The following is a 24,097-nucleotide window of genomic DNA, read 5'->3' as shown; positions in this document are numbered from 1 at the left end:
GGTTTCATTTTCTGAGAAAACCAAAAGCTAAATTTTGATCATTCTTCAGATTTTCTGAATTAAAATCCATATTGATATATTCAAAATCAACTCCGGATCCGAATCCAGTACTTTAAATCCATATTTCCTCAAAATCTGGATCAAAACCCATTTCTGAAGAAATTTTCTCAAAATGGCTTTTAAAATTCTCAGAAAAATACCCTTTTGTAAATATCTTTGCAAAAACACAAAAAAAAATAGTTTTAACCTTTGTTTTCTCAAAAACTTTAGGATTTTTATTTTAAAAATACGAAAAAAATTGAAAAATAACACAAGAAACCAAAAATTTGGAAAATTTTTGAGAAAAGCAAAAGATTTTGAGCCTTTTTTAAAACAATTTGCTAAAAGCCTCAGGAGCCCCCTCTTTGTAAAAACTCGAAAAGCAAAGGGGCTCCTTTGCAAAATTTCTTTCTTTCTTTTAGGGTTTTTACACCCTTCGTAAGAAAAGGAAGAGGGCAAAAAATCGCCCTCTCACTCTCACCTCTCTCCCCTTTTGCAGAACCACCTATCTTCCTCAATCGCCCTCCATTAACCACGATCATCCTCCTCCATCCATCTCTAACAACCGCAAACCCTAACCGCTCGGCCCTTCCCGAACCTTCTTCTCCTCTTTAAGAAGAACTCGCAGGAGGCCCCATTGGACCATCCGTTTCCACCCCCGCACCTTCTCCTTCCTCCTTCAACAATACCGCTTTTCACCCCCACATCCTTCTTTCACAAAGATTTCTTTTACTTCTCTGATCCGTCTTCATCTTCCTCGGTTCTCTTCCCCTTATTTTTCTTGTTGGCTTCTCTCCTCATCAATGGAAGGAGATTCAATCCCGAGGCAATAGCCACGGCACCTCCACTTCGTCGATTTCACATCCCCTTCCTTTCTCCTTCAGGTTTTCTGCAAAAATCAGAATCTACAAAAGAGGCATCATCTTGTGGCAGTAACATTCAGGAGAGGTATTCTTCAAAACCCTTGTAGACTACAGTTTGAAGCCTTGAAATATGGTGGATCCTATATTAATTTTCTAAATGAGTGTCTGGGGAGTGCTCCTGTTTATGCAAAGCCATCATCTGTAATCTTCAACCGGCAGTGCTCATGATCACTCAATTGTTGTCGAACCACTTCAGAATTGCCAGATCCGGTGATGGGGCTACGAATCACCTCTCCACCAGCAACAAACCATCCCCTAGTCTCTGTGAGTTCCTGTTTTGTCATAGCATGTATTCACGATGTTTAGATAGTGGCATTTCAATGATATCTAGACACACACTTTGTAGTATTCATATTTCATATTTGTGTTACATCAATTAAGGTTTATCGTACTTTAATATACAAAGATTGTGTGTGACCTGGCCTATCTGTCTACCAAGGCTCGTAAGTTCTTTTGTGTTGTTGAAAAGGAATTTGAAGTGCATGGTTTTGGAGATATGACTATTACTGCAAGCAATGACATTAATGAGGAAACAGTGGACGCATTGAACAAACAGGGACATGAGGTGGATGCATTTGGCATCGGCACCCATCTTGTAAACATGCTATGCTCAAAAGCGCACATAGATTAAATGTATTAATATATATGCACAAGAAAATGTTTATGCCTGTAGGTGCTAATGCATTTTGATTTTTTTTTTACCAGATCATCCTTGTGCTTTTCTTTTTCTATTTTACATATTGTTGCAGGTTACAATTCGTTGTCTGTACCTTTATTTCCTGTATAGCATGTTTTTCTTCTTTGGCAATTCAATATTTGAATCTCTAATGCTGCGATCAGCATTCCTGGTTTAGTTATTCATTTGTTATTTTATTTTCTTCTTCTAATTGTTATACTTTCAACGTTATTTTTTTTATTTTATTTTTTTATCCATTGTTTGGCATCCCTGTCAGCCCCCTTTGCATCTTCCCCTGCAGTTATGAAAGCAAGACTGCCATGAGCATCACGTTGCCATTCATTTTATCTTCTTTTCTTTCTCATAAATCTTTGATTTACTGTTTATCGGTGTTGTCCATCATTATCATTTTTACCCCCTTCACTGATTTGGTCAAATCAATTAGATGAATATAATAGTATTTTCATTTTATTGCATTAATATCCTATTATGATCTTTTAAGTAATGCTATATTCCATTGTAAACTCTCTTTTAGTTTATGCCTCTCAGTCGCCCTGTATGATATCCTTACACTACTGCGGCCATCCAATCCTACAACAGCCCCTTGCTGCACCACTTCCCGATAGCTTATCACAGCCCTATGATGTCTCGAATCTACTTTGTCACCTGCTGCACTGTTCCTCCATCTTCTCATACACTTCGCTGCAACCATTGCAGCTATCTAACCAATACAACAGCATCGTCCCACAGTCTATTACATCATTGCACCAGTCCTTAACTAGTTGAGCCATAAGAATCTGCAGTCAATTGTTGCAGAAATGTAGTTTTTCTGTATGTGGTCTTTGATGGTTTCAGCAGTTGATTCTCACTTTCCTAACATATATTTGTTCTCTGTCGGCATTCCTCATTGCTGTTTTGTTTTCTTAAGAATGATTATCATCGAGTGTTATCCCCTAAATAGATCTTGAACCATTGTATATGTCCTATATTTTGCAAAACAAGCTTGTTGTTGTGTCTTTATGAACATCCTTACCTTACTGCAATTATTTACAGCATCCTCACGTTGCTTCTCCTTTGTCCCATTCCTTCACCTCTTACTTCATTCCCCTGTATTATATATTGTATCCACATAAATTTCATCTCTTGCCAACATCATCATGTGTCTGCGCCTTGCTTTTCAGCTTGTTGCCCACGGCTATAGTGCTATCTTCAGCAACTCGAGTCAAATTCATTCCCTATTGCACAACCCCCCCCTATACAATGCTTTAGTGTTTCCATTTATGCATAGCTCACTGCTAGCACTGCTGCACCTACATATTTCCCTCATATTAATCATTCCATCTATATATACATATATATATGTATATGTATATATTCATGTATATATACGTGTATAGGTATACATATATATATGCATATATATGTATATGTATATATGCATTCATAGGTGTATATCATTTTCATCTTTTTGCACTTTAGAACTTGAATATCACTGGCACATGAGCACTTTATCATTAAAGTCTATATGATATGTGTAATTTCTCTTCTCTTTTCATACTAACCTGGTTGTTTTGCAGGAAATATGTGGATAAAGTTATTATTTGAAATTGTAAATTTGATTCTATGAGTTGTAATAGCTAGACTTTAATAAGAATTTACATTTCCTGCTTTAGGTAGAATGAATGAGCATTATAAAATATCATGAATTGCTTATTTCATACATTTTCCCTTTATTTCTCAAAATTCCCACAATGGTGAAACACGAATGGCACGTGCACCATTTCGTAAGAGGTAAGTTAATTCTAAGTTGACGATTTACATCAACGGCCATAGTCGTAAACAAAACTTAGAATTCTTATCTTTTACAAAATAACACTGCACCCACACTGGATCCATTTTCAAAATTCATCATATTTTCTCAAAATATTTTCTTCTTTTATCAGAATTTAACTTAAAATTAACTCAAAATATATACCAATGGCCATAGTCAGGGTATATTGAGGGTTAATTTCATTTAAAATTCTATAAAAGCACCAAAAATGTATTTTATTCTTCACTTGAATTTAAATGCAGTTATTACATAATACATTCAATGACCATAGTCAAGGATGTATTATGTCTTTAACCTCATTTTTAATTCATTTAAAGAATGTGATAGCTTTTCAAAATTCCAAATTCAAAATCTTTAAAATCATTTTCATCATATAGGATAGAATTGCATCATGTTTTCAAAAATTTCCTTTTCAAAATTCCAAGTGATTCTCCCTCTTCATTTCCCTGATCAAATCTTATTCAAATCCAATTCTATTTCATTTCAATATTCAAAAATTCAATTTCAAAGTCCAATTTGACTTTGAAATTCCAAAATCATTTTATATTCAAACTTCAAATTTCCAACTCAAATCAAAATTCAAATTCAAAGTTCAATTTAACTTTGAAGTTATCTTTTGATTTCAAAATCAATTTCATCCCCTTATCTTCAATCAAGGTTTAGATTTGAATCTCAAGTTTAAATTTGGGTTTCTAAAACCCAGATCCATCTTTAAAGGTCCTATTTGGACTTCTCAAAACCCAAATCTAAAGTCAAATCCTAGTCTCAACTTGGATCCAGATTTCCAAGTATAAACTCCATTCTGCTTTGGATCTCCAATTAACAGATCCAAATTCCATTTAGGATCCAGATCCTTATTCCGTTTCGGATCTCCAATTACAGATCCAAATTCTATTTAGGATCCAGATCCTCATTCCCCTTTTTGGATCTCAGATCACAGATTCAAATTCTATTTAGGATCCAGATCCTCATTCCATTTTGGATCTCCAATTACAAATCCAAGTTCCATCCAGATCTCCATTCTACCATTGGATCTCAGATTCAGATCCAAATTCCAATTCTAGGATCCAGAACCCAATCCTACATTGGATCTCAAACTTCAGATCCGAATCCATCCTAGGATCCAGAATCCAATTCTATTTTGGATCTCAGACTTCAAATCCAACTCCATCTTAGGATTCAGAGTCCAACTTTATCTTGGATCTCAGATTTCAGATCCAAATTCCATCTTGGATTCCAAATCTTGGATCCAATTCCATTCAAAATTTCAAAATCCAAATTCCATCTTGGTTCCAATTCATTTGAACCAATTCCATCTCCAGATTTCAAATCAAATTCCCATTTCGGATCCTAAATCCAAAATTCAATTTTAGACTCTATTTAGAATCCAGACTTTGGATTCAAATTCTATCTTGAATTCCAACTTTTAAATCCTATTTCTCAATTCTATTTAGATTTCCCACATTTCATTGTGATTTCAAAACTTCAAAGTTAAAATTCAATTCCATTTCATTTCTATTCTGATTCAAAGTCCATTTATGACTTTAAAATTTTCTTTTCTTCTTCTTTTATCCCAAAACTTCAAAATCGTTTTTCCAAAATCCAGATTTATTTTCCCAAGCTCCTGATAATTCTAGAGACTTAGAACTTTTCAATCTTAAGTTCTAAATCATTTCTTCACTTTATCAGATTCATCTCAGAAATACTTGAGAATTCTTCAAAAACACTTTCAAAAGAGCATACATCTTTGCATTTGCACAAGCATGATTCTTTGTGCATCTAGACTTAGGATAAATACTTAGATAATTCCTTAGTAAAACAAAAGGCATTAATTCGACCCTTGGTTCGATTACCCCTGGTAAAGGCGCCAGGAACGGTCGAACCTCGTACCGACGAGCGGATCCCGTCTCCCAGTTTTCCCGCAAATATTTCAAAAACGGAGGCGAGTTATTTCAAAATTCTTCAAAATTAAGGTCAAGTGAAACCCGCAAAAGAGTTCATCTTCTCTTCTCTTCTTTCTTTTCTCTTCTCTCTTTCTTTTTCGTCTTTTATCTTTCTCCCTTCAAAAAGGAGGAAAATAAGAGGTTAGAAAGGAAAAGAGAAGGAAGAGAGAGAATACCATGAGAGGAAAAATTTTGCGATGATCACAGGATCCAGGATCTAACTCTATATCTTGGATCTTAGACTTCAGATCCAATTCCCCTTTAGGATCCAGAACCCAATTCTACTTTGGATCTCAGAATTCAGATCCACTCCATTTTAGGATCCAGAATCTAATTCTACTTTGGATCTTAGACTTCAGATCCAAATCCATTCTATGATCCAGAACCCAATTCTACATTTGGATCTCAGTCTTCAGATCCACTCCATTTTAGGATCCAGAACCCAAGTCCATCTTGGATTCTAAAATCTCGGATCCCATTCTATTTAGGATCCGGAATCCAATTCCAAATTCTAGATTTCAATTCCATTTTCGAATCTAATCTGAATCTCTTAAATCCATTTCCATTCTTAAATACCATTTGATTTTCTCAAATCCATTCTAAGATTCGAATTCAATATCACTTCAAAATTTCATCTTCTTCTCTTAAATCCATGATTAAATTCAAAGTCCATTTCTGACTTTGAAACTTTATTTCCTTTCATTTCAAACCTTCAAATCATTCTTTTCTCGAAATCAAGATTTATTCTTCCAACTTTTATTTACTTCAAAGACTTAGGAATTCTCTGATCTATCTCAAGTTCTAAGTCAAAACCAAACTCTTTTACCAAGTTCATCTCAGAATAACTTGGAAATTTCCAAATCAATTTTTCAAAAGAGCATACATCCTTGCATTGCACAAGCATGATTCTTTGTGCATTTAGATCTTTAGGATAAATTCTTAGATGATATTTAGGCAAAGCAAAAGGCATAGATTCGATCCTTGGTTCGATTACCCCTGGTAAAGGCGCCAGGAACGGTCAAACCTCGTACCGACGAGCGAATCCCGTCTCTCTATTTTCCCGCAAATTTTCAAAATGGAGGCGAGTTAAATTTCTAAATATTTTTCAAATCAAGGTCAAGTGAGAGAGCACAAAATAGTTCCTTCTCTCTCTTTCTTTCTTTCTTTCTTTTCTCTTCTCTCTCTCTTTTCTTTCTTTTATTTTTCTCCCTTCAAAAAGGAGGAAAATAGAGGTTAGAAAAGGAAAAGAGAAGGAAGAGAGAAAAACCCACAAGAGAGGAAAAAATTTGCGATGATCACACCTCGGTGGTATTATTCTTGGTTCGCCACCTTCTCACGTATGTTTCGAGACCACTTGGATGATTATGGATTGGAGATGGCATCGGCGGTGGGTAAGCGAACCATCAACGACAACCTGATTCAAGCTATGGCAGAATGGTGGAATCCACGCACCTACATGTTCTGGTTTCCATGAGGAGAGATGACTCTGCTGATGGACGAGTTCAGCGACATTATGGGATTGCCAGAACCAGCTGGTCAGCCAGATGATCCGGTCGAGCAGCAGTTCCTGATCAATGTCAAGGGGATAGATGTTCGAGAAGCATTAGCCAAAGTTACAGGGAGTAGATCTTGGCCTCTCACCGAGATCAATAGAAGTCAGTTCATCGACCTGTTCAGACTCTATCGCAAGTATGGAGCCTACGAGGAAGTTGACACCTTGTCTCGGGCAGCGAAAGAGAGAATCCAACATGCCATGGTCCTATGCACAGTAGGATTAGAATTCTTCCAAGACGGTCATAATTTCATTGATGTTAGGGTCGCTCAGCTCTTTCGAAGGTGGGGAAGCAAGCAGACCCGTCAACTTTCAGTGTCTATGGCAGCTCTAGCCTTTCTCTATCGAGGCTTAGCTCGCTTTGCCCTTGGAGAGACCATTTTGGTGGAAAAATGCACATACGCTCTGCAATCATGGTTCCTGCGGCACGTGACATCAAAAGCCAGTTCCTTCAGGTTCAGCAGTAAGAAGCGGAAGTCTGTCGTTCAGTATCGAGTGTTGATTGAGAGTCTGCATCAGGAAGAGATCCTTTGGGATTACTTCGACAGACAAGAATCAGTTCCGCGCTATACTTATGCTAGTAGCAAACAGTACAAATTGCTCGGTCCCTTCTTCTTTGTCAACTATCAGCTAGAGAGATGTCTCAGACAGTTCTCACAGCGGCAGGTTCGTGTCAGCACTTGTTTCCCGACAGGCTACATGCCAGAATTTGATCTGCAGTCGGATCAGTGGTCTGGGGCATACCATGCAGCCAAATACACTTGGGATTTCTTCATTCCTTTATATATATTTCCTGGTCCTAATGTATCTTCAGAATATCGGGAATGGTGGCAAACTATCCGCCCACCTTCACTTTGTATTTAAAATTTTGTCATCAATAAAAATGCAACTTTGTGTTCTGTTAAAAGGCTCTTTGTGGCCAAAATTTTATTTTTTTTCATGATCCTCATGACGACCTCATCCCTAGTGGTGAGACTTTGCCTTATATTCTTCTTCAAATTATCTCTTATCATGATGGACGACCTCGCCTAGGTAACAAGGCATATTTTTTCGTTACCACAAAATGTGTGCTGACCCAATCCCTGGTGATGGGATAACTTGTTTAATTGTCTATCAATTCCTCCTGTCCTGTCTTTTTCTCGAAAAAGGTCGTATTTCCAAAATTCCTCCAAGCTCTAACCATTCCCTTATTCTGCAAAAATCATTGGCATCGGCAAGATGGTTCAGACCAGAGCTGGAAAAGAGACTGCTCCTCAGCACAGTAACAGTGAAACTGAAATAATGAACTCTTCCAAGTCAGCCAGAGGACAGGGTCAGAGTAAAGGCGATGACATCGATCCCGCTATGTACAGTTTGTTCCAGAAAATGATGGCTAAGATGATGTGTAAACACCCCAAATTTTCACTCACCTCCCCAACATTTCCACCAAGCATCAACATCCAGCCTCTGAAATCGCTGGAGGGCAAAATGGTCATTTTCTGAGCTCGGACCTTGCAAAAGTCCAAATTTCGTCTGCAACTCTCAAATTTTCTCTATTTTTATCTCAGATGTTCAAGATTTTACTCCTGACAGGAGACAGACATCTCCAAAGTCTCGATTCAAGATTGCATTTCATAAGACATGACATTGCATATCATTGCATGAGCATTTCAAATCACTGCACTGCACAGCATGTCATTTCGAGGTCCAGAACTCTTGATTTCAAAATTTCCAATCCAGATTAGAATTTTAACTCTTTTCAAAATTGATTTCAAAACCCTGGGTCTTCAAAATTATCAAATTTTCCCATTTTACCCCCAGGACTCTGAATTTTAAAATATTTCCTCAGGAAAACCATCTGGATAGTTTTTAAGATGGATTTCAGTCACTTCACCTCAGATTTTGCCCTTTTCACCAATTTCAAATATCTCCTTTTTACAAAATCGCCCCACAAGGGCCAACTCTTTCCAAAATTCCTGTTTTACCCATTAGTCCAGATTTTATGAAAATTCCAAAAAGAAGTTGTTGTTTTATCCTTATTTCAATAAAGAAGCAATGTGGGACCCACACTGAGGTGGTGTCACACAAGCTTTTCTTTTGAAAATTTGAATTTTGAAAAACCCAAAAATATAGGAGCCTTGTCCCCTGGATTGGTGCCACTTGTCTTTTCTCTCTCCTCCCATTTACATGCCATGTGTCAGCATAGGGTTCACCTAGAGTCGGTGCCACATGTCACCCTCCCTCTTCTGCCAAGTGTCAGTGTGGGGCTACCTTAAGAAGCCGCCACATGTCTGCCATGTGTCAGTATCCATCCTGCGCCATGTGTCATTTCAAAGACTACCAGAAGATGCCAAGTGTCATAGGTTGTCCTGTCTAGAAAAAGTGGAGTTTGTCTCCTCTGAGGTGGCGCCACTTGAAGTGTGTCTCCTGCAGGGGACACATGTCAACCCCTCCTTCCTTCTAGAAAAGTAGCCTGACACATGTCCTCTTCCTACTTTTCTCAGAAAAGTAGGAGACATGTGTCACTCCTAAATTCCTACAGAAAAAGTAGGCTTGTCTCCTCTGAGGTGGCGCCATCTGGAGTGTCTCCTGCAGAGGACACATAGCAAGCTCCCATTTCCTCAGAAAAGCAAATGCCATGTGTCGTTTTCTGCTTTCTTCAGAAAAGCTAGAATTCAAATATTCAAAAATCCCCATAGGTGGCGAAAATCAAGAACTCCTACCTTTTTCATCCTGTCTGAGATGGCGCCACATGGCTTGGCCCACCTTCTCTCCCCTCTGCCACGTGTCATTCTCTGCTTCTTTCAGAAAAAGTAGAGGACACATATCTTCTCTCTACCTCTTTCAGAAAAGTAGGAGACACATGTCACTCCTGGCCTTCTTTAGAAAAAGCAAACCATTTAAAATTCAAACAAGGCACTAGGTGGCGAAAATCCGGAGCTCTGATTTCCCAGATGGCCTATGAGAGCACCACATGTCCTTTCCCTCCTTTTCCTCCCTCTTGCCACATGGCATTGTAGGAGCCACCCTGAGGTGGCACCACATGTCCATCCTCCATTTCTCCAGGGCCAACCTCCATTTGAATTTCAAACTTCCCCCTGAGGTGGCGCCATCTGAGAAAGCCTCTCCAGCAGGCTGACACTTGGAACCATCCTGGACTGCCACATGTCCAGATCTCCTTTCACCAGAAAAAGCAAAATTCAAATTCCTCTGAGGTGGCGCCTTCTGAGCCCACTGCTCTGTCTTTCTGACATGTGTCAAACACCTTTTGAGATGGCACCATTCCAGGTCTCCACTTGGCTCCATTTTTATTTTTTATTTTATTTTTAATAAAGGTAGCCCACCATGAGGTGGCGCCACCTGAGGGCTCCCTGCAGAAGACAAATTCGAATTTCAAACCCCTCAGATGGCACCCCCTGAGATGGCGCCACATGGAGGGCTCAGATTGAACCTGTTTGAATTTCAAAAATTTTCATAAAAATTATAAAAACAAGGGTTCACGCCCAGCCTAGGAGGGGATCATTTTTTTTAGCTCTTGTGAATCTGCAAAATCCGACCTAGCCTTCCTAAAATCCGATTTTGAACATTGGAAATCGTGCCCCCCTTTGGCGCATTGAAGAAGGTGGAGTAGAGCTCGTGCGGTGGCCAATTCAATTCCAACAGAGGTCGATTTTGGTGGACCATCCGAAGCTCAGAGCGAAGGACGAAGGAAGCTCGTGATAGCTGCTCCTTTCAAGAGCTCCTACGCTGCGTAACGAAACAAGGTGCACTTCTTTTCCCCTTGATGTGATTCTATAATCCGAATCGGGAGTCGTTTGAAGAAAAAGCTCATCCGAGGGATGGATTGAGCTATTCTCATAAAACGACATATATAAAAAATGTTTCATTATGCTTCCTTGATGATTTTAACATTCATATAGTTAGCTAGGTTTAATTTGCATTTTAGTTCATTCATTTAGCATATTTCATGAATTAATTAGGATTAATTTAGCCTTTATTTCAATTCTGCTTATTTTCAGTAGGTCTCTGTTTTTGTCAGTCAGTCCACACGTCATTTCATGCATTTGTTTTTTATTAAAAATTCCAAAAAAATCACGGAATGCGCCCTTAGGTGTCCCTGAAATTTTTCCAAAAATTCGGAGGCATTTGAATTTTTTTACTGTGGTAAACGTTCAAAATGGCAAGTCAGGTTTTGTTACCCGGGATACGTTTTGAAAGTCATTTTCCGACTTGTAAAATCTAGATATCCCTCATGGGAGATCCGATTTCCGATCCGAAAGATGTTTTGAACTCGGGAAAATGTCTAGTTTTTAACATGATTTTATCAGATTTTTTTGATTTTTTTTAATGTCTGAAAAAAATCCGAGATGTCGGTACACGTGTCAGAGCCTAATTTGGGCCTCTGAGATCTTGGATCGAATTAGGTCTATGGTTTCTCTTTGTGTGTTGCTCCAAATCCGAAACTGTAAAAAGTGAAAGTTATGTACGTGGTGTCCTCTGTTTGCATCTAAAAGCCTGTAATTTGTAGAATAGTGTTGACCCCTGCTTCGTATTTTTCTTGTCATCCCCCTGTTTTGCTACATTTGTCTGTTCTGTTAGTTTAGGCAGAAATAGTTATATTTTTATCTGTGTTTACGTTGATCAAATGCCAAAGTCATAAACATTAATGTTGTTCATGTAGATGTCAGGCATAACCCTGATTAATTTCATAAATTTCCATGGCCGTTTTGTATTTATTTAGCATTTTTCATCAGATTAGTGTGATTTTTACCTCTGTCCGAACTAAATCTCTATTATGGAACTCACCATGGCTCAAATCCCGAGGCTATAAAAACCAAAATTGTTCCATTTCGGGTCTTTTAGCAGTCTGCAAAATATCAGAAGTTTCCATGGTATAAATCTTTCATTATCATATTAGGCATTGCATTTGGTTCGGATCCATAGGCAAAATCCATCATTTTAGGACTTTCCTTGAATTTTGACATTTAAATCATATCATTTCATGATTTTTAGCATTCTAGGTTGTTTATCAGAGTGTTTAGATGCTTCATACCGAATTTGGTGCAATTTAGAATCCATTTGAGGTTCGGATCATCCATAATACCAAAACAGGGTCCCGCAGGACCCAGATCCAAGCGAAAAACAAGCGAAAATCGCTAATTTTGATAAATCGCGAAATACCAAATTCTGATTTTACAGTCCTAATATGTTTAGCAGCATGTCATCATGTCTCTTACTGCATTTCATCATCATTTGATTCAATTTGAACTTCAAAATCTCAATTTTACCAAGTTTTCCTTAAAAAAAAAACCTTGATTTTAAAGGTATAACTTTATAATTAGGGGTATTTTGGTCATTTTAACCTCAATTCCGAATTTCAAATTGTTTTTCACTGAATTTCTAGCATTTTCATCATTTCAAATATCAAGGAAGCATGAGAATAGGGTTTATATCCAATTAAGTCCAATAATTTCATAATATTATTGGAAAATCTTGGAAAAACCCACATATTTGAGCTAACTTTATTTCAAGCTTGGCAGGGACATTCCAAAGAAGGAGCTGAAGTCTGCAAATTTCTTTTATTTCCTTTATTTAGTGATGTAATAATGTAAATTTTGGAATAAGAGATTTAATTTCCTGCTTAGACTAGGATGCATATCATATAGTTTGATTTTATGCAATATCCTGATTATATGATTCATGCATTTTATTTCAAAAGCACTATGGATGTTCACGAATGGCACGTGCACCAACTCTTAGGGAGTTGATGGACTCGGTGGGATCCATATTTACGGCTCTAGTCGGAATATGGACGAGACCCAGATCCATCATCTTTCTACTAGTCACATTGAGCCTACACTCTTAGGCTATCTTAAAATGCACATCATATTTCCAAAGTTTTCAAAATCATGTGCATCAAATCAACTAAATTCTGAACATATTCATGGCCACAGTCAGGATATGTGAAGGATTTATCTTGACTTAATGTACATTTTCCAACAAATCCCTTAGAAAATCTTTTCAAAGTGCATTCATTCACTTATGTCATTTGCATCATGAAATCATTGATTTTCTCAAGATTTTCTCAAGAAAACTTCATTCTCAAGAAATCGATTTCTCAAGAAACTCTAAGGATTTTTTTTTAATCGGTTTTCCAAAGACAAGTTTTTTCACAGTTTTCCCTGGAAAATGATGTTTTCTTAAGAGATTCAAAAGAGTTTTCCAATCTTTCTCCAAGATCCAAAATCGATTTTCAAGTATTTCAAAAGGTAAAATTCCCAGGATTTCGATTCCCCAAGTTTTGAATTTCCTTCTCCAATGAGTTTTCCTATAAATCTTCCATCATTTTCCTAAGAAAACTCTCAAAGTCCAAGTTTTCATAAGAAGTGTTTCCCTTTTCAAAAGGTTCATCTTTTCTCAAGAATCACTTCCATTTTCCCAGGATTTTCAACCATTCATAATTTTCCCAAGTCTTTATGAACTTTCCTGAGATTTCAAATCTTTTCCATCTGAGTTTCCTGAGAAATTGACTTTCAGCTTTTTCCTGAGAGAATCTTTTCAACTCCAAATATTTTCCAAGCATACATCATGTTTTCCCAAGCTGCATTTTCCAAAATCTCATAGCACATGCCTGAATTCTCTGTGCATTTAGGATAGAACATAACTTTGATAATTTAACTAAGTCAAGCACGATTTTGGTCCTTGGTTCGATTACCCCTGTTAAAGGCGGCAGGAACGGTCGAACCTCGTACCGACAGGTCGAGCCCCATCCCATGGATTTTCCCGCAATTTTCAAAAACGGAGGCGAGTATTTCAAAATAATTTCCAAAATCCGGTCAAGTTTGAAGCGCGAAAGCGTTTCTCTCTTTTTCTCTTCCGCAAGGAAGGGAAGGCGGGGGAAAAATTTTGCGACGAGAACAGGTTTGGCGACCGTGATGGGACCTGTCCTTGTCTGACCTAAATTATGCTTGACTTAGTTCAATTATCAAAATTATGTTCACAAAATGTCAGCTCTTTTACTTTCAATATCATGTGAGCCTAGGAGCCTAGATTCGGACCCAGCTGACATTGATTGCATATAGCTTAGGCATGGTTTGGTAGGACCATATTGAGGAGAAATTTTCATGCTCACATAGACTTAGGTCTAAATACAATCCTCCTCAATTTAGGATCTGAATGCAAACAATGTATGCTTCTTCAAAATTTTCAAAATCTATCTCTCTAGGATTTAGAGCCCTCTATTTCTTGCATGTGATCATTTTTTCAAATCTCCATTACCTATCATTACCCGGTCTTCACGTTGCTGGGCTCTCTTCCAGAACCATAGTTCGGGACAGAGCCTCACAACTGGGCCAACTATTTGGGTTAACACCCCCCTACCACGTACCGCGGGCCACAGTCCGAAGTATATCGGTAGGCGCTCAAGGATGTTGGAAAACCTTACCTTAGAACCGGAGTTGAAATTCTATGCCACGTACCTCGGATTTCAATTCGGGTATATCGGCATAACTGGATTGGACAAAGATGATCTGAACCTAGAGTTAGGATTAAGGTCCTACAGCTGTTTTCAAATTGATGCATTTAGAGTCAACCTTTTAGGGAGTGCTGAATGTGCATAAATGTTTGTGCAGGATGTGATTGTATGTATGATTTTCTCAATTCTTTATATTTTCCAATGTTTTTCAACTCATTAGGCCTTTTTCAAAACATCCTTATTTTCCACAAGATGTTTTTCTCAAACCCTGGATGATTTTCTCAAATATCCAATTTCTTTCAAAACTCCAGGCAATTTTACATTCTACCATTCTACTGGATCTCGAATTTCTAGCTGCATTTTCATCCTGCCTGCAAAATTTTTCAAAATTTCTCATATTTTCCTAAATCTCATTCTGAGTCTTTCTCTGTTTTCAGTTCGATGGCATCCAGTCAAGTCGATCCTATCTTTCCTGAAGGTCACATCTCCTTCGAGGTGCGACAAGGTCGTCCTGAACATCGAGCCCTTAGCACCGGAACTTTCATTCCCCGGTGGTATTATTCCTGGCTAAAGAGCCTTTCCCGAATGTTCCCGGACCATTTGAGCGAGTGTGGATTGGAGCTGGCATCAGCAGTCGGAAGGCAGACCATCAATGGCAACCTGATCCATGCAATGGCGGAGCGATGGAATCCTCGAACATGTACCTTCTGGTTCCCGTGGGGAGAGATGACTGTTTTAATGGATGAATTTTCAGAAATCATGGGGTTGCCAGAACCAGCTGGTCGACCAAGCGACCCATTAGAGCATCAATTCCTTATCAATGTCAAGGGTTTGGACCCCCGAGACTCCTTAGCTCGTATGACAGGCCGCCGATCTTGGCCCCTGATCCAGTTAGAAGGAGATGAATATGTTGACCTACTTGAGCCTTCGTCGAAGTCAGCTCGTTTTCAAGAACAGCCAAAGAAAGGATTCAAAATGCAATGGTTCTATGCACTGTAGGACTGTCCCTTTTCCCAGATGGACAGAATTACATGGACATCAGAATAATCCAACTTATGAGAAGATGGGGAAGTCGGCAAACCAATCGCCTCTCCATAGCCATGGCAGCGCTCGCCTTCCTTTATCGAGGTCTGACTCGATTCTCACTTGGAGAGTCCATTTTAGTTGAAGGATGCATCTACGCACTTCAGTCCTGGTTTTTCCAGCACGTTCCAGCCCGAGCAAGCTCTTTCAGATACAATGGTCAAGAACTCCTTCCAGTGGCGCAGTACCGGTCTATGATCAACAACATTCAAGAGGATGACGTTGTTTGGGACTATTTTGATCGGCAGCTGTCTCCTCCCAGATATACCTACGCTTATGGCAAGCGGTTCAAGTTGTTAGGACCATTCTTCTGCACTTATTATCAACCAGAGAGATGTGTTCGGCAATTCTCTCAAAGGCAGCAGTACGTCGAAGCCCGCTTGTTATCAGGAGCTATGGCAGAGTTTGATCTCACTTCCGCACAATGGTCCGGGGCATATCATTCTGCCCGCTACGGCTGGGATTCCTTTGTCTCTCTCAAAATCTTTCCAGGTCCTAGAGTGTCTGCCGACTATCGTGAATGGTGGCAAATTGTTTGTCCCCCACCTCTTTGTCAAGATCAATAAAATCTTATTCTTCTCATTTTAATAAAATTCTCTTTCTTCCTATTGTGGTTTGACGACCTCGCCTATGTAACAAGGCACATTTTCGTTGCTTATTTCTTTTGCAGAAGGAATGACAACACAATTGTCGTGATTCCCACGACGACTCAGTCCCTAGTAATGGGACATCTTTTCCAAATTGTCTACCATATTTTCAGCAAATATTTCCTCCAAAAGCTAATTCCCTCAAAATCTAATCAGGTCTTTTGCCCTGCAGAGAGCATCCATATCATTTGATGGTTAAGACAAGATCAGGCAAAAGAACCACAACATCCCAGTACTCGTCAGCCTCGGAAGAAGAGATGAGTTCCCCTCGATCTGAGAAGAGTCGAGAACAGCAGCAAGAAGACGATGGCATAGACCCTCAAATGTATGCCATGTTCAGAAAAATGATGAACAAAATGATGAGTGAGCAGCCCGGGACCAGCTCAGAAAGGAACCCATTCAGAGAAAAGTTCCATGGTCACAGGGGTAAGAAGGCTCCCAAGAAGCAGATCCAGCCAGAAGAGATTTCAGATGAATCAGATTCCACTGAAGATACAGATGAAGAATATGAGGTGCCTCTGGCATTTCAGAAGCGTGGCCAAAGTAAAAGCCGCAGATCCAAGAGCAGAGATAAAGAAGAGCCTTTACAAGCGCAATTTAAAGAAATGGCCCGAATTGTCAAAGATCTGCAAGCCCGCGACAAGGGCAAGAAAGTCTTCACCAGTGAGGACTTCTATGACGGCTTAGAAGGGGATGACGATCTGGAGAATCTCCCTCGTAAATTCATCAAGTTCGATGGTTCTGGCGACCCAAAAGCTCATCTCGCCACTTTCTTTGCTGAATGCTCTCGGTTTAGAAGGGATAACCGAGCATTGTTTCTATGCTTCCCCCGCAGCTTGGAAGGAGTTGCCGCCAAATGGTATGCTGAGCATATCAACCCCATCGAGCTCAAGGAGTTCAATAAAGTTGTGAATCTCTTTATTGAACGCTTCTTGTTCAACACAGAAGCGCTGCCTACATTAAGTCATCTCTGCAATTTGAGGCAGAACGAGAATGAAAAAGCACGGGACTTCATTCACAGGTGGAGATCAGCCTGTAATAAGATGAGAGATCCTATCTCGGAAAGGCATGCATTGTCCTTAATCCTCAATAATTTCTCGCAGCCGTTAAGAGGATTAATCTCCACAGCGCCGTCCAGGACCTTCATTGAGCTGATTGAACGAGCCGAATGGCTCGAACTAAGTGTGGAAAATGGAGTCTATGAAGGCTTCACCTTTTCCAAGAACAACTCCCATGGTGAGCAGAAGAAGAAAGCTCACTTCACTTATTCTGCCAACAACAACAGCAAAGGCCGAAATCAACACAAAGGGCAGAAGAAAGATTACTGCTACAGCTCCGGCAGTTCGAACAACAAGGATCAGAAAGCAAAGCCTGCTCCTCAGTTCAGCAAGCCTCCTCAGCAGGATCAAGGGCCGAAACTGCGCGAGAAAACCAAACATGAAGGATGGAGCTATGACAGAAAGTTTACTCCCCTTGACCAATCGCTCGAGGATGTGCTCGAGTACATGCTATCAAAAGAGATGGTCAAATTGCCCAGATTGGCCGATCCTCCTGTGCCCATGGGGAAATGGAAAGATCAGTTCTGCAAGTTCCACAGGACAGTGGGACACAACACCGAGAACTGCTTTGTTCTCAAAAACATCGTGCAAGATCTCATTGAAAAGAATCTATTGGTAGAAGGAGAAGAAGAAGAGAAAATGGACATTCTCAACCGCCCCTTCCCTTCGCACACCACAGCAGTAGTATCTGCACAACCCTTCCTACCGCATGAACATATCAAGCCATGTTCTGCGCAAGATCTCCAAGTTCAACATCAGGTGACGGTGCTACGACAAGCAGCTCCAGATTCTAAGAAGATGGACTTAATTTCAGCATTCGGTAAAATAAAAGTTGCGGAAGCACCTGTGAAGTCAATTCCCAAATCAAAAGGAACTCCTGACTTCTTCAAGCAAATCGTTAGACCAAGGCCAGAGAAGTCAAGTCAGAAGCCTCTGACTGCTTTATCCAATGTCTCCATCCTTGACTTGGCCAAGAATTCTAGCAAGCACCAGCAAGTACTGGATGATCTGCTCAAGAAAATCAAAGTTAAGCCCAGTACCACTCCTGAAGACATGGCACAGATTGTGAACTCTGCCATGACCAATGCGCCAATCACCTTTTCAGATGAGGACCTTCCAAAGCCTCATTCCTTTCATAATAATGCCTTGTATATTGTCGTTCGAGTCAGAGGAATGACGGTACCGCATGTGCTGGTCGATGGAGGCAGTAGCCTCAACATATGTCCTGAAATGACCGCAAAGGCATTAGGGATCAAGGATGAAGAATACATTCCAGATCCCATCACTATCTATGGGTTTGACAATCATGGTCAAACGGCCAAGGGCAAGATATTCTTGGAGGTGTTTATCAACTATTCGGTGCACTCCGTCCTTTTCCATGTGGTTAACGTACCACCAACCTACAATTTATTGCTCGGAAGGACATGGATTCACAACGCTAATGCAGTGCCTTCTACCCTCCATCAATGTGTGAAGTGGTCAAAAGGTGGAATGATTACCACAATACTGGGAGAAGACCCAGAAGAAAGGCTCCCGCAGCCCATGATTCCTCGGCCATCATTCAATGCAGATATTCCCAGCATCAGGGAAAGTGAAGAGATCAATCTCGGGGAGAATCGAGAAATACTTCAGGCACCATCAGAGCCATCTCTGCACACAGTAGCCACGACACAATGGAAAGGTCCTCAATTCTTCAAGGTTGGAGGTCGAATCGACTACAGCACCATTAAGGATCATCCCTTGTTTCCTCAATTCATGAAGTCAAGAAAGGGATTTGACTTACTCCTGAAGCATGGCTATCAACCCTTCAAGGGACTCGGCAAGAATGAAGATGGCCGCATCGAGCCAATGATTCAGAAACATCGTCCCCACAGAGCAGGACTGGGGTTCTCCGGAGGAAGCTCATCAAGGAAGACTGTTTTTGTCAATGGGGCACAATGAAGACCATTTGTTATTCTTTTCCAAATAAATGTCTCATTTTACCAATGTCATTGATCCATTCAATCAATAAAATTCCAAGCTTCTTTGTCTATCCGGATGCCATCTACTCCCTTTTTGTCTGTCTCATCATTTTATAATTCAATGCCATTTTATGTATGGTTCTCTTCAAATGATTGCTTGTCTTACTATAGGCCAATTTGTCTGAACCAGATTTCTTCTCCAAAATTTCAGAATGACTTCTCGGATAATCAAGAAGCTCGTACTCAATCCCAAGGCCTTTCAGAAGCCGACAGCAATTCACAGAATCAAAGCAAGCACCGAAAATGACAAGAGTGCAAAGCAGTCTGATGATTGTGCGGAATATGGTCAGTCTCTTCAGGAATTACCGGAGTTCGCCGCAGTTCAGAAGCAGGACGAACCATCTCCTCTAGTACAAGATCCAACTGAAGGTGTCAATATCGGTTCAGAGGAAGATCCAAAAATTCTCCAGATCGGAACCAGTCTAAGTCCAGAAGAAAAGAAAAGGCTTATAGATTTTCTCAAGCGGCATGAAGAAGTGTTCGCATGGACGTATGAAGACATGCCGGGCTTAGACCCCAAATTGGTCGAGCACCGTCTTGTCTTAAAGCCGGATGCTAAGCCAGTCAAGCAGAAGCTGAGAAAAATGGATCCCAGAATAGAACAACAAGTCAAAGAAGGACTTGAAGATCTGTTCAAAGCAGGATTTATCCGAGCTATTGACTACCCGGATTGGTTAGCCAATATCGTCGTTGTCCCAAAGAAAAGTGGCAAAGTGAGGATCTGCATAGACTTCAGAGACCTCAACAAGGCAACTCCGAAGGATGACTATCCACTTCCAAGCATCGATCTTCTAGTCGATAGCACGGCAGGACATGCCATGTTTTCTTTCATGGACGGATATTCCGGCTACAATCAGATTAAGTTGGCCGCCCGCGACCAATCAAAAACTTCCTTTACTACGCCTTGGGGCACTTTCTGCTACACGGTTATGCCTTTTGGGCTCAAGAATGCTGAAGCAACGTATCAACGGGCAATGGCTGTCATCTTTCACGATCAGATGCGCAAAATCATGGATGCGTATGTTGATGATATTCTCGTAAAATCTAAAGAGGAAGAAGATCACCTCGAAGCCCTTGATCAAGTCTTTAAAAGACTCATCCTTTACAAGTTAAGGCTTAACCCGCAAAAGTGTGTCTTTGGAGTCGAATCAGGCAAACTGTTGGGTTTTCTGGTAAGCAAAAAGGGAATTGAAATTGACCCGGCCAAAGCAAAGGCTATCATTGATATGCCACCCCCGAAGAATCTCAAAGAGCTACGTAGCCTTCAAGGACGTATGCAGTCAATCCGGCGATTCATTTCCAATTTGGCAATGAGATGCGAGCCTTTCAACCACTTGCTCAGAAAAGGAGTGAAGTTCGAATGGGGACCCGAGTGCCAGCAATCGTTCGATCGAATCAAGAAGTATCTTCTTAATCCTCCCATCCTGAAGCCGCCAGAATTGGGAAAACCCCTTCTGTTATACATCTCAGTCAATCAAGTCGCATGCGGCGGATTCTTGGCACAATACAAAGAAGGCAGCCTGATAGAGCACGCCATTTATTACGTGAGCAAGACTTTCATAGATTATGAAAAGAGATACTCTCAAATAGAGAAGACCTGCCTAGCTCTGGTATGGATGTGTCAGAAGCTAAGACACTACCTGCTAGCATCAGAAGTCAAAATCTTGTCTAAACTCAATCCTCTCAAGTATATCTTAGAGCAACCTTTCCTCAGCGGACGAGTCGCAAAATGGCAAGTCTTACTGATGCAGTATGACTTAGAATATGTCTCGCAGCAATCAATCAAAGGCCAAGCAATTGCAGATCAATTGGCGGATTTTCCCCTGGCCGAAGAAGTGAAAGCCGAAGATGACTTCCCTGATGAGCAAATTTGCAATATCCAGCAATTTCCAGTCTGGAATTTGTTTTTCGATGGTTCTAAGAACATGGCCGGAATAGGCATCGGAATCTTACTAATCACTCCTGAGAAGGAGATGATCCCATTTTCTCTCAAGTTAGATTTTCAATGCACTCACAATATGGCTGAATACGAAGCCCTGATTCAAGGTCTAAAGATTCTGCTAGACTTTAATATCAAGAGAGTGCATGCCTATGGCGACTCCTTACTCGTGGTTAATCAAGTTCGAGCCGAATGGCAGGTCAAAGATCAGAAGCTATTTCCCTATCAGAAAATTGTTTCAGCTCTTATCAGCGAGTTTGAAGAATTCCAGCTCTTCCATATCAAGAGAGATTTCAATCAAGTGGCTGATAGCCTAGCCAGCTTAGGCTCCATTATGGCATTCAAGAATGGAGAATCTTGTCGCTCTTTTGAAATTGGCAGACTTGACCAACCTGCTTTCATTCCAGCGGAACAGGTAAACCAGGCTGAGCAAAGGAAAAAGCCCTGGTATTACAACATCAAAACTTTCATAGAAATTGGCGAATTTTCTCCAGAACTCTCAAAGAAAGAGCAACGAGCAATCCAGCGTATGTCTACTCGATACTTCATTTTGGCCAATGTCCTCTATCGTCGCGGATTCAGTTCAGAGTATTCCAGATGTTTAGATGAAGACGAAGCCAAAGAAGTCGTGCGAGAAGCACATGAAGGCATTTGTGGTGGTCACGTTGGCTACCAAACCCTTGTCAAGCAAATCATAAGAGCAGGGTACTATTGGAAGACTATGCAACAAGACTGTTATCATTATGTGAAGAAGTGTGTGCAATGTCAAATACATGCACCTTCTATCCATGCTCCGGCAACTTATTTACAGTCTGTTGTCTCTCCATGGCCATTCTCCATGTGGGCCTTCGATGTCGTAGGTCCCATCACTCCTTCAGCTTCAAATGGCCACAAATATTTCCTTGCCGCAACAGAATACTTCACCAAGTGGGTAGAAGCCATCAGTCTCCGCACAGTAGAAGGCCGACACGTGGTCTCTTTTATTTACAAGAACATCCTTTGCCGTTTCGGCGTCCCGCATGACATTGTGTCAGACAATGGCAGTCATTTCAAGAATGAAAAGATGAAGACATTCTGCTCAAAATTCAAGATCTATCACCATTTTTTCGCTCCATATTATCCTCAAGGGAATGGTCAGGCAGAGGCCACCAACAAGATTTTAATTCGTATTTTGGAGCGAACTGTGGAAACAGGCCGTGACTGGCATGAGAAGATCCACGATGCATTGTGGGCCTATCAGACCACCATTCGTACACCAACGAATGCTACTCCATCAGAACTGGTTTATGGAACAGAAGTAGTATTGCCGCTACATGTTCAGAAGCCCGCTTTGAAATTTGCTTCACTCCTGCAATTACCTCTTGATCAATACCAGCAGCAGCGACTAGTGCAGCTAGACTTACTCGACGAGAAAAGGCTAAAAGCAGCAGAGCATGCTCAATCCTATCGCCAGAGAGTAGCCAGGCAATATGCGAAGTCTATCATCGAAAGAAGATTCAAAGTCAATGATTTAGTACTTCGATCCACAGCTTATCTCAAGCATCGTCCTGGCGGCAAATGGTCGCCAAATTGGGAAGGTCCCTATGTTGTCAAAGAAGCATTACCCCGCAACTCATATCGACTCATCAATGCCGATGGAGTAGAATTGCCAGATCCTATTAATGCTCGACACTTGAAAAAGTTTTATACTTGAAACATTTATCCTTCTCTTGTAATCCTTCCTGTTTCCTTCAAATAATGATCCAACTTTCTTTCCCAGTTACACTGGGGCATTTTAAAATTTTGTTCTATATGCAGGCAGGATAAACAAATTCCTCATTTCATGCACATGTGCATTCACATGCATCAACTCATATTCATTTGCATTCAATTGCATTAACAACAATCCGGTCAGTATTGGGATTTTAACAAACAGTCCTACCACAATTCCTAATGATCCAAAGATCATCGCCAATATTGAACCAAAACCCAGCACTCAAACTGGTATTATTTCAAAATCCCAATTTTTCAGAAAACCGAGTTCCGACTCGGGTTTTTATTCAAATCATTTTCCTTTGTTGATCCGGGTTCCGACTCGTGATCTCTCTACTTTACTCGAGCCTTGACTCGAACAAATCATTTTCCTTTGTTGATCCGGGTTCCGACTCGAGATCTTTTCGAGCTTGTCATTCTCTTTTGTTGATCCGGGTTCCGACTCGTGATCTTATTACCTTACTCGAACCCTGAATCGAGTTCTTCATTTTCTTTTGTTGATCCGGGTTCTGACCCGAGATCTCTTTATCTTATCCAATCTTTAATTCGAGTCCTTCATTTTCCTTTGTTGATCCGGGTTCCGACTCGTGATCTCATTATCTTATTTGAGCTCTGATTCGAGCCTTCCATTTTCCTCTGTTGATTCAGGTTCCGACTCGTGATCTCTATATTTTATTCGAGCTCTGACTCGAACTCATCATTCTCTTTTATTGATCCAAGTCATTTCAATCATCAGGGTCTGTCAATTGCTCAAATTTGATATTTTGCTCTCCAAATTCTAATTTAAATCTTCAAATCAGGCAATTCTCCAATTTCGACCTCTGGGTCACCCAATTTTCAATTCTCAATTACCAATCTCAATTTCGACCTTCGGGTCAATCAATTTCCAATTTTCGACCTTCGGGTCAATCAATTTCCAATTCTCGACCTTCGGGTCTATCAATTTCCAATTCTCAATTTTCGACCTTCGGGTCAATCAATTTCCAATTCTCGACCTTCGGGTCTATCAATTTCCAATTCTCGACCTTCAATTTCTAATTTTCGACCTTCGGGTCAATCAATTTCCAAATTTCGACCTTCGGGTCAATCAATCTCAATTTCGACCTTCGGGTCTATCAATTTCCAATTTTCGACCTTCGGGTCAATCAATCTCCAATTTTCGACCTTCGGGTCAATCAAT

The sequence above is a fragment of the Nuphar pumila genome, chromosome 14 (assembly GCF_984573655.1).
Source record: "Nuphar pumila chromosome 14, dmNupPumi1.hap1.1, whole genome shotgun sequence".
Classification (NCBI taxonomy): domain Eukaryota; kingdom Viridiplantae; phylum Streptophyta; class Magnoliopsida; order Nymphaeales; family Nymphaeaceae; genus Nuphar; species Nuphar pumila.
The sequence above is the reverse complement of the archived record's forward strand: the minus strand, read 5'-3'. Positions refer to the sequence as shown.